We start from the raw sequence: 12,762 nt of genomic DNA on the forward strand, positions 1-12,762 counted from the left end.
GCAGGTCTCATGCAGTGTTACATATCAGCACCTAGGACAGCTTCTTTTTAAACTGAAGGGCAGAATGACAATACTGTCTGCAGTTTTCCCAAAATGTCTAGTTACTCAACAGTATAAGCTAATTCATACTTATAAAACAGGTACATCAGTGGATTGATAAGTACTTTACAAAGATATTTAGCACACTTCCCCAGAAAACAAAAAGTCAGCTCCCTAGAGAATTTAACATTAATATTAGCTTGCAGATATTTTGAAAACCCACATTATTTATAAATTGAGAAACACCTGAATATAAAATCAGAAATAATCCTCCCTCTTATTTCTGTTTTGCTGTGTTTGTATCCAATGGCAAAAATTAAGAAAAGAGAGAGAGAGAGAAAATATTTTGCATGGCATAATAAATAAAATACACAATGCTCTGTTTTCCAAAGAAGAAATTTATAGATTTAATGGCAAAATATATGAAGCCTGAGAAACCATAGGTTTAATTTAAGGCCATTGTCCTGCCTTGGTGTCTTTAGAATAGTTTAAACTAATTATTTTTTTCTATTTTTATCTCTAAATTTTCATTATTTTAGGAAGAAACAAAGACAGTTGGCCATTTGTATTTCTTCCTGGGAGAAGTGACTGTTCATGTCCACTTCCCATTTTTTTTATTGGATTGTTTGCTTGTTTGTTGTTGAGTTTTATAAGTTCTTTGTATATTTTGGAAATTAGGCCCTTATCTGAGCTGTTGTTTGAAAATATTATCTCTCATTTAGTTGGCTGTTTGTTTTGTTTTCAGTCTCTTATGCTGTGCAAAAGCTTCTTAGTTTGATGTAGTCCCATTCAATTATCTTTGCCTTCACTTCCCTTGCCTTTGGAGTAAAAATCATAAAGTGCTCTTTGTAATCAAGGACCATGAGTTTAGTACCTATGTTTTCCTCTATGTAATTTATTGTTTCAGGTCTTATATTTATATTTAGGTCTTTGACCCATTTTGAATTAATTTTAGTACAAGGGGACAAACCGTAGTCGAGTTTCATTCTTTTGCATGTGGTTTTCCAGTTTTCCCAGCACTATTTGTTAAAGAGGCTTTCTTTTCTTCATTGTGTGTTGTTGGGCCCTTTATAAAAAAATGATTTGACCATATACATGTGGTTTTATTTCTGGGCTTTCCATCCTGTTTCATTGGTCTGAGTGTCTATTTTTCTGCCAATACCATGCTGTTTTGATTATCGTGGCTCTATAATATAATTTGAAGTCAGGTATTATAATGCCCCAAGCTTCGTTCTTTTTCCTTAGGATTTCTCTGGCTATTTGGGGTGTTTTACAGTTCCATATAAACCCGATGATATTTTTGTTCCATTTCTTTAAAAAACAACATTGGAATTTTGATGGGAATTGCATTAAATGTGTATACCACTTTGGGTAATATAGTCATTTTGACTATATTTATTCTTCCTATCCAAGAATAAGCAATATTTTTCCATTTCATTATATCTTTTTCAATTTCCCTAACAATGCTTTATAGTTTTCATTATATAGGTCCTTTACATTCTTTGTTATGTTTATTTCTAGGTATTTTATTTTATTTTTTTGTTGCAACCATAAAGGGGATTGTTTTTTGGAGCTCGTTTTCTGATGTTTCATTGTTGGCATATAGGAAGGCAATGGACTTTTGTATATTAATTTTGTATCCTGCAACCTTATTGCATTGGTTTATTGTTTGTTGTAGTCTTTTTGTGGAGTCTTTAGGGTTTTTGATGTACAGGATCATATCATCTGTGAAAAGTGAAACCTTTACTTCTTCTTTCCCAATACGCCTTTTATTTCTTTCTCAAGTCTGATTACTCTGGCTAGAACTTCCAGCACTACGTTGAATAAGAGTGGAGAGAGTGGACAACCTTGTCTTGTTCCTGATTTTAGGGGAAAAGTCCTCAGTTTTATGCCATTTAATATGATGTTAGCTGATGGTTTATCATAAATGGCCTTTATTATGTTGAGATATTTTCCTTCTATACCCATTTTGTTAAGTATTTTAAACATAAAATGATGTATTTTATTGAATACCTATTCTGCATCTATTGATAAGATCATATGGTTTTTGTGCCTTGTTTTGTTGATATGATGTATTATGTTAACCATTTTACATATGTTGAACCATCCTTGTGATTCTGGGATGAATGCCACTTGATCATGATGAATTATTTTTTTAATGTGTTGTGTATTCGATTTGCTAGTATTTTGTTTAGTATTTTAGCATCTGTATTCATTAGAAATACTGGTCTGTAGTTTTCTTTTTTTGTGTTGTCCTTGCCAGGTTTTGGTATGAGGGTTATGTTGGCCTCATAAACTGTGTTTGACAGTATTGCTTCTTCTTCAATTTTTTGGAAGACTTTGAGTAGAACAGGAACCAAGTCTTCTTTGAATGTTCGGTAGAATTCACTAGTATAGCCATCTGGCCTTGAATTTTTATTTTTGGGGAGGTTTTTAATAGTTGTTTCTATTTCCTCCCTGCTTATGGGTCTGTTTAGGCTTTCTGCTTCTTCATGGCTCAGTCTAGGAAGATTGCATTTTTCTAGGAATTTATACATTTCTTCTAGATTGTTGAATTTGGTGGCATACAGTTTCTCATAGTATTCTACAATAATTCTTTGCATATCTACGCCATCCGTGGTGATTTCTCCTTTTTCATTTTGGATTTTGTTTATATGAGTCCTTTCTCTTTTTTCCTTGGTGAGTCTTGCCAAGGGTTTGTCAATTCTGTTGACCTTTCCAAAGAACCAGTTCCTTGTTTTATTAATTTTTTCTATAGTTTTTCTGTTCTCTATTTCATTTATTACTGCTCTGATTTTTAGTATTTCCTTTCTTCTGCTGGTTTTGGGTTGTCTTTGTTCTTCTTTTTTTAGTTCCTTAAGATGTGAAGTTAAGTGGCTTACTTGGGCTCTCTCTTGTTTGTTCATATAGGCCTGTAGTGATATGAACTTCCCTCTTCTTATTGCTTTTGCTGCATCCCAGAAATTCTGATATGTTGTATTGTTATTTGCCCGAATGCAAAGCCTGGAGAGCCATAGGACATCTTGAAGCTGGTAAGACACAGACGACAGTGGCAACAGCACTTGGATCATCCCAAAGTTTTATTAGCAGACTGTGGAATTGCTTTCAAGAGACTGGCACAGTACGAAGAAGACAAGAGCAGAGTTGCCCATCTATCACAACAGCAAGAAATGACTGCTACTTGACCTTACTGGCAAGAAGGAACAGGTGCAGCAATGCAACAGAGCTGTAGGACAGTGTTTTGCTGCCACTAGACAACAGATATGCACCCAGACCATATGAAATAGGTTCCATCGTGTTGAACTGCATGCTGGGCAACTAATGATATGCATTATTTTATTGCTGGGCAATTAATGATATACATCATTTTATCTGCTGAACATCATAGAACCCATAGAAGGTAGGCTGCTGAGCATCATCATTGGACCCGTGATGAGTGGTCAACTGTCTTCTTCTCTGATAAGTCACAGTCTGCAGCCTGACAATCATTGTGTCCTGATCTGGTGTGAACAAAGGAAATAGGAGAATCCATGTTTCATGCGAGAAAGGGACTCCCTTGGTGGTGGTGGAATGAATCATAGTGTGGGCTGGCATTAGCATTGGTGGTTGTACTGACCTCCACATTATCAGAAATGGATCACTGATTGCTGTCAGATATCGAGATGAGGCCCTGCACCCTATAGTGTACCCTATGCTGGAGCACTTGGAAACAACTTTCTTTTCATGGACAATAATGCAAGGCCCCACTGTGTGCATCCTGTGGACAACATGCTTCAGGAGGCAGGATTTGAACATATGGGCTGGCCTTCATGTTCTCCAGACCTGAATCCTGTTGAACATGCTTGGGATGAACTGGGAAGACATCTGGAAAACCATCCAATGTCTCCCACAATACTTCTTGAGCTGGAAGTTGTCCTGGAGCAAGACAACTATTCACCTCTTCAGCAACCATCCTCCTTTAATTCTTTCCTTGAATAATAATTTGTGTTCATGTCTCCTTCCCCCAGAGGATCTATAAGAACTGTTGGACAATCTGATCCTGTCCATGCCCCATCACTGTCAGTGTGTTTTGGCAGTCTTGGGTGACCATATACCCTACTGAACAGTGAATGTGTGGCACTCTCATCCAGTTTGGCATGCTTCTGTTCCCCCCCTCCAATATGTCACTTGCTACTCAATCATGATAATTGAGTTTGCATCTCATTTGCATAATCAAAAACTTTCTCTGACTTGTTGTTTGCTTTACTGATGTTCTGGTTTAATAAAAAAAGAAATCAAATGCTTCACTTTTTATCACTTCATATTCATTTTGAAATATCCCCTAATTTTTGTGAGCAGTGTAATTGAGATTGCATAACCTTGCCTTCATTGACAAATGCAGATTGAGCCATAGTGTTTGGGTGAAAAATATGTGATCACAGTTTGAAGGGGAACTATTTATTAACAATTTCAAAATGTTGAACAATATGTTGACATTAGGGAAACAGCTCAGTTTACTCTGTGTTTTATTCACACAAAGCATGGCATCTATCTGGCTTCTCTTGCTAATAAGGTTATCTATGAACTCCTCCTTTGAAAGACAATTCTTTGTAACCCCCTATACCTTCATGATGTTCTATACAGAATAAGTTACTAGTGAATATGAACACATGAAAGATACATTCAAGAAGAATCAAACTTGTTAAAAGTTTATATTTAAATTCAAAAGTTTTTCTAGAATACTTATAGTATCAACACTTTACTCATTCACCCAATAAACATTTATTGAGTACCAGTCTAAGTATTATGACCTGTATTAGCTTTGGGAGAATACAATGGTGAGCAAAACAGTAATAGTCTTTAAAAAAAACCCAGCAAAATAACAATAGTCTCTACCATCTATAAGATCAGAATTAACAGGGAAACTTCTTTTAAACAAGCAATTTTAATAAATAATGATATTTTCTTTCAAACCATATCCACCAAAAAGTAACTCTTTGGTGACTGCTCCATGAAATTCATACCTACCAATAACCCTAATCCTCACTATATAGTTTCTGCTCTAACCCAAGACATGTCTTTACCTCTTTGCTTGAATAGAACATACTTGCCTCCTTAACAGACTATCAGTGTTGCAATACAAACATTATAGTTTATTCCCTCCATTAGTAGTTCATGTTTAGCCCTTATTCACCTCTTCAGCAACCATCCTCCTTTAATTCTTTCCTTGAATAATAATTTGTGTTCATATCTCCTTCCCCCAGTAGATGTAAATGTTTTTGATGGCAGGTCCTCTTTTTACTCATCTTCACATTCCTTCTACAGAACCTTGCAAAGTACCCTAAAGTACCCTAAGTTGTCTTGAACATCAGCAAAAGCAGCTTATGCCTCTTGACTCATACAAACTTTGTTATTTCCTTTAATTCACAAACATTTCTGATGCATGGAAAATTCTCTCTGGCCAATCATCATAATCTATGTCATCCCTTTCTTTAAAATATCAAGAAAAAACTCTTTTAAGCACTAATGCGTGTGTGTGTGTGTGTGTGTGTGTGTGTGTGTGTGTGTGAAATTAATAATGTCAAACACAGGAAACTGTTACATGTATCCAATCAGGACCACTTTAATTTTCCTTTTTTTTTTTTTTTTTTTTGCTCTGCAACTAATAAACTACTAGTTTTGCAGTACAGAAAATTATGGCACAAGCCTTGTCCACAAGGAGCCTACAGTCTAGTGAAGAATAGAGGAGAAAGCAGGTGCAGGTACTGGATATTCAGACCAGGCTCAATGGTGAAGGGGAGAGGCATCAGCAAAGAACAGCCTTTTGGCCTCTGCACAGGTAATCATGCATTAACCACACATCTTGACTGAAATTGAACTTGCTTTACTCCTCTTGCAAAGCTGCTCACAGTCCTGTAATTAACCCAGAAGGAATCCCCTAGACTCCAAGTGGTTTATCGCCAGTCTAATTAGGACAAAGGCAGTAGCAGCTCAAGAGGCAGGATATACACTTCTCAATCAGAAATGTACAAGCGCTGTCCCTCAGGTAGCCTAAGGCATACAACAAAACAGAAAATATAAACACAGTCACCTGGATGTGTTGGGATTTCTGAAATATAAATTTTTGGACATGTTTCGAGCCCAAGCTTGGCTTTCTTCTGTTGTCGGGGATATTGCTGCCCCACCTTCTTCCATAGCCACCTGCTGAGTCCTCAGGACCCTCAGACTAATGTCAGTAATCTAAGCAAAACATAATTAGGATAAACACACTAGTACTCAGAAAATGAAAAAACGTCCTGTTCTTCATGTGTAGAGTTAGTTAATGCTCTAGCTCCCCTTCATTAGATGCTGGCTTTGAATTAGTTTTCTGGGAAAAGAGATAGATTTTGCAAAACAGTAATTGCATTTCTATTCTTCTTTATGACCAATCTTTCCTTCTTGCAAAATGATGTGTTGGGATCCAGGGCTCTGATCTTGGGTCAGAATATTTTCCTCAGTGCTAATAATCAATCCATATAGAAGTTAACTTATTTTTAAAAGGTCATTTCTAATTACCCAGATAGCCATCCCTCGTCACTACCATTGTTATTTAACTAAATAAGAAATGCCCATTTCTCCAAAATATCTATTTATCAATTTCAAATTATTAGAAAATATTAATTAATTCCAATTACACAAAACATAATTTAATACTTCATAATGTAGAGAGCACTAAAGGAACAACTTTAGAATCTGTCATGGCATCATTATGAATATATGTTATTGTACAATATTACAGCTATAAAATGACAATTTAATCTGTAAGTAGTATCATCACCTATAAATATCTATTATGTTTATATTTGTTCTAAACTTATTTTAACGTCCTCTTTTTTTAATAACAATGAGATCATGTCTCTCAAAACAAGGCTTCAAAAAATTGAGTCAAGACTCAGAACTGTTACACTTCATGGAAATCTTTAGTAAAAGGCCAAAGATTTATGCGACCTGAAGAAAAACCAAAGTATGTTCTAAACTTATTGCCACAAATTAGTAAATTGTTTACTAATTTTTGAATTTTTTATAAATAAGAGTTCACAGTATGTCTCCATTAGATTTCACTCATTAATGCTGACAAAAACATAGTAACAAAATTTTACATTAAAATAGGAACAGATTTTACTGTATTTTGGTATATTTTCATCAGGTATTAAGCAGTACAGTAAATCATCTGTCCTGGAGGAGTTTTATATCACTGAACTAAGAGATTGGGTTCACAATACAATGTCAATTAACTGAAAAATAATTGAAAGACAGAAATCTAAAAACTGTAAGTTCTTTGACAAGTTCTTTCTTGATAATTCCATAATTTTTTATAAATTCAATTAAGTTTGACATCTGAAAGTTGTGTCACATCCTGTGGACTTTAAAATTTTTTCTGCATTCTAAGAAATATTTTCTTTATTTTCACGGAAGGAAGCTTTTTATTCCAAACTCAACAACCAGCAAATAATATCTTCTGGGTAAGGCCTATAGTGTCGGCAACTGGAACCAACTCTGAGAAAAATTAATGAATCCTTATAATATCAAGTATTAAGAGGAAATTAATATAAAATCTAGAAACTCACAAAAAGAAATCTTTTTTTTTTTATTATTTCTCTGTACTTGGAAACGGGGAGGCAGTCAGACAGACTCCTGCATGCACCCGACCGGGATCCACCCGGCATGCCCACAAGGGGGCGATGCTCTGCCCATCTGGGGCATCGCTCTGCCGCAATCAGAGCCATTCTAGCACCTGAGGCAGAGGCCACAGAGCCATCCTCAGTGCCCGGGCAAACACTGCTCCAATGGAGCCTTGGCTGCAGGACGGGGAAGAGAGAGACAGAGAGGAAGGAGAGGGGGAGGGGTGAAGAAGCAGATGGGCGCTTCTCCTGTGTGCCCTGGCTGGGAATCGAATCTGGGACTCCTGCATGCCAGACCGACGCTCTACCACTGAGCCAACTGGCCAGGGCCACAAAAAGAAATCTTAAAGACCAATCTCAAGGTTTCTCTCAGTAGCATCCAGAGTTGGCCATATATTGCCCCAACTAATTGACATTCCTTCCTCTTAACATCATTATTCAGGAATTTAAAGACTTCAAATTTAATCAAAGAATTTAAGGAAGATTTTGCTTAGATTCCTCATTCACTGTTTTTGGGAATATTTTCCATCAATAGAAAACGTCACAGGAGAACACACCTGTCTAACCAACCACAGTATCTCCTATCTCCAAAAAAGCAGATACCCTAAGAATTTTTTCTAGAAAACTATTAAAGACTACTGGAAATTCCTGGATTTCTTTTCACAATTGAGGCTACTGCTGAATATTGGGCACTAGAGACCACAGAGCAGAAGCCAAGATGATAAAAACCAATAACATGGACATGAGTTGGATAGCTATAGGACTAAATAGAAGAGAGATAAATCACATTTTAGACTATCAACTAAAGTTAAAAGGAGAAGATTTAGATAAAAGGAAGTGAGGGAGTATAGGGGACACAGAGCTAGTGAGGAAAATATTGTTTCTAATAACACCAAAAGGTAGTACTTAGTCTCAAAACCCTTGATTGTAGAACAGAAAGAAAAACACTATAGCAAATTGACATAGACTTGTAACATGATATGGTTTTGGCTCCAATAAAGTCAGGCATGCATGCAGCACCTTTTGTTGTTTCCATCCCTCTTGAAACTACAATTGTTCTGCCTTTCAGTAGAGCAGGGGTAGTCAACATTTTTATACCTACCGCCCGCTTTTGTATCTCTGTTACTAGTAAAATTTTCTAACCGCCCACCGGTTCCACAGTAATGGTGATTTATAAAGTAGGGAAGTAACTTTACTTTATAAAATTTATAAAGCAGAGTTACAGCAATTTAAAGCATATAATAATAATTACTTACCAAGTACTTTATGTCGGATTTTCGCTAAGTTTGGCAGAATAAATCTTTACAAAACAACTTACTATAGTTAAATCTATCTTTTTATTTATACTTTGGTTGCTCCGTTACTGCCCACCATGAAAGCTGGAACGCCCACTAGTGGGCGGTAGGGACCAGACTGACTACCACTGCAGTAGAGGTTTGACTTTTCTCTCTCTCTTTCCATCTCTCTCTCTCTCTCTCTTTTTTTTTTATTACTTCCTACTTTGTATACTAGCCCCTCTCCTTCCCTTACTAGACCTTTCCTGTAATAACTGAGATTATAGAATTCAAATTAAATATAGAAGTAAACAAATTTATTGAGCACCTATCTTCTATATCCTTCTATACACAAGATAGTGAGGAATACTAACATAACTACAATTAGTAATAGCCAGCATTCTTTGGGTACTTAATCTATATTACTTAATTTAATACTTAAAAAAAGCCTCTGTGAAGCAATGATCTTTATAATGACAGTATTTTTTCGTTGAGAAGTTAAGATAAAGACATTTTAAGTAACCTCCCAAAGTATACACAGACACTATACTTAATGGGTTGATGGTTTTGCTAGGAATTTTTTTGAGTACTTGCAACAGTATAGGTTTAAACTATAGGTCAAAACCAAAGGAGAAATCTTACACGAAATTATATAATGTGTTAGTAAATAAATTTTGCAAATCATTTGGTATTATAGAATTGTATAAAATTTTAGTATTTGGAAACTGTAAGGAATCTGTTTAATTGGGGCAGAGATTGGATAAGGAACTAGAATAAGAGAAAGATAAAAAAGAACTACCTGGGATCCAGTTGTAAAAGTTGTTTTTTATTACACAAAGTAATTTTGGATTTATTTCATATAAAATGTGGTGTCCTTGAAAGTTTTTGAGCAGGGAGTGACATGTGCCATCATCAAAGCATTTTTAGGACAATGGATCTGGCAGTAGTATGCAGAACAGATGCTCAGAGGAGAAACTCATAACAGATAATATTGGAAGATTACAGCAGTATTCTAGTCATAAAGCAGTAAGAATCTGAACTAAGATGGTGCCAATGGAGTGAAAAAAAGGGGCATAGCTGGAAAAGGTATATAAAAGAGGAACAAGATTTGGTGAGTAGTTGAGTAGGGGTCGTGAGAAAGAAGAAGACAGAAAGGATGACTTGAGATTTGAGGCTGAGATACTGAGGAAATCAGAAAAAGGAGCTTCTGAGGGGAAACTAGAAGGGTTGAATCTCTTGACCTTGGTGAAACATGCAAATCCCCTCAGTGAGAGCAGGCTGAAAATATCAGGAGAATGCTCCCGCTCAAGGCTAACTGGAGGAAGACAGCAATTGATGCATGTATTTATTGTAATTTGTTGTGTTTATTTATAAGACTGGTATATCTTATATCACTTACTATTATAAAGAAAAAAAAAGATGATTCTTCACTACTCTCCAGTAATATTGTGATTTCTTATTCGGTACATAGCAAAATATTCTAATCCTATGGATTGCTTTCTAATAAGTAACTAGAATTAAATTTGAATTTTTACATGTATATAACTGGTTTGTATATTTTGCCTTCTGACAACTGACTCTCTTTGAAATTCAGAAGGAACTATAAATTGTTCTTAGGTTTGAGAAGCTTCCTTACTTTAGCTGGTGCTTTTGGCCACAAGAGAGCCCTGTAATCCCTTTCTTTCTAGCATGTTCTCATCATGTACCCATACAGAGGGAAAGACAGCTGAAAGAAGAGAGAGTAAATCTATTCAAATTACTAAGTAGAGTATGCACACACTTTATTTTTTAAAACTCTCATTAAAACTGTTCTCTGGAATGACACTAATAAAGTGAGCAGCTAAGCACCAAAACACCACTTGTTTTTGTAGCAAAATGGCATCGTTTACCATTTCAATATCTATCAAAGCTGTGGCAAATACTTTATGACTCACAAATACAGGGCCTTATACAAAGTATGCAGATAAAATAGAATATTATTAAGTCAACATTTATCATTACCTCATTGTGCAGAGGTAACAAGTAGACAAATTTATTAAGAGTTATAAAAAGATTAACTTCAGCTTCTCAGACAGGTAATAATTTTATAAACCACTAAAGCAAATCAGAGTCAAGTAATTTTATAGTGGCATTTCAAATGGAGTCAGCCTTGAAGAGACTGTATCATGTAGATTTTATGGAATATCTGAATCTAACAACTAGAAGAGGTTTTCATGATTATCAAACAAATAGTCCTGTTTTACAGATAAGAAAACCAATGCTTAGGAAGGGACTACCTAAATTTATGCATCCAGTTAGACACTCAGCCAGGATTTGACTATTTCCAGTATTTTCTACTAGATAGCAAAAAACACTGGACTCTTTTGGGAGTAGGTGTATTAATTCTCTATTTTTACTTTATCTCACTGGCTATTTTCACCTAAGAGTTTCCATTGATAAATAAATCAATTGTTTAGGTTTTCTCAGCTATGTGCCACTTAGCAATGACCTGATTCACCTGTTCTTTCTCTAGATTTTCTATGATCAGATCAACACGGTCCCCTTTCTCAGAAACATGCCTCAGTGGTCATGCCTAAGTCATCAGTTTTTTCAACCTGTAAAATAGAAATAGTCGTTCTGTCTGATAGCTACCATTTTTCTTCTTCTTTCTTTTCTCTTAGGTTTAATATGCCTAAAATAGTTACTTCTAGACTATGTCATTTCCACTTATAAAATATATGAAACAAAATATTTTCACACAAAACATTTTTTGTCTATCAAAAAATTTTTTCACTTAGATTCTCAAGATGCAGAGCACTTGGAAATAAAGTATGTTTTACCCAGAATGTAGGAGTTGGTCCAGTGGAGACTGGCAGTTGGGAATAGAGACAGGCTAAAGGCGAGGTTGTAAAGGTCTAAGAACAACAACAAAATATTTAAGAGGGAAACCGATCTTCTCTGAATACTCTTTTTTTCATTCTTAAAAAACTCTGGGCCTGGTTGATTGGTTCAGTGGTAAGCGTCGGCCTGGCATGCAGGAGTCCTGGGTTCGATTCCTGGCCAGGGCACACAGGAGAGGCGCCAATCTGCTTCTCCACCCCTCCCCCTCTTCTTCCTCTCTGTCTCTCTCTTCCCCTCCTGCAGTTGAGGCTCCATTGGAGCAAAGATGGCCTGGGCGCTGGGGATGGCTCCGTGGCCTCTGCCTCAGGCACTAGAATGGCTCTGGATGCAACAGAGCGATGCCCCAGATGGGCAGGGCATGGCCCCCTGGTGGGCATGCCGGGTGGATCCCGGTCGGGAGCGTGCGGGAGTCTGTCTGACTGCCTCCTCATTTCCAGCTTCGGAAAAATGAAAAAAAAAAAAAAGAAAAAAAAAGAAGAAAAACTCTGAGTACCATTTATAATGTTGAGTTTCTATCTTGCAAACCAGAATTTATTCTCACATGATATTTTCTTAATTTTCTGTGTAGTAAAAAGAAAATCTCCCATATCAAGGTTATGATCATTTTTATATGCTGAGGCAAAACTGTACAATATAACGAGGATGTATAAGAGACAGGAAACATTTATGTGTCTTGGAGCACAACTACTTTCACAACAGAAAGAGAAATAATTCCGTCTTCATTTCTACTTCTCTTCTGGAGGACTTTTTATCTAGAGGCTACAATAACATCTGTCCTTCTAACTATCCTTAAAAGACAAGTAGAGCATCCATTATCTCTATAGAGCTTACAGAACTGGGTGCTCAGTCTTCCGAGTGCTCAAAAGCTACAGACTGAGGGCTATTAAGAACCCCTCCACCTGTTTTGTTCATCTGAAAAGGAATGGGAG

At 36.2% G+C, this 12,762-nt stretch overlaps 1 non-coding gene across 1 annotated transcript; it reads right to left on the bottom strand.

Moving 5' to 3' along the window:
- Positions 1 to 6,910: 6,910 nt before the first annotated feature.
- LOC136377750 (U5 spliceosomal RNA) lies at positions 6,911 to 7,025 on the bottom strand. The gene has a single exon (XR_010746384.1). It is a non-coding gene; the product is annotated as a U5 spliceosomal RNA (small nuclear RNA).
- Positions 7,026 to 12,762: the final 5,737 nt, after the last annotated feature.

This window comes from Saccopteryx leptura, chromosome 6 (genome assembly GCF_036850995.1).
Source record: "Saccopteryx leptura isolate mSacLep1 chromosome 6, mSacLep1_pri_phased_curated, whole genome shotgun sequence".
Taxonomy (NCBI): Eukaryota; Metazoa; Chordata; class Mammalia; order Chiroptera; family Emballonuridae; genus Saccopteryx; species Saccopteryx leptura.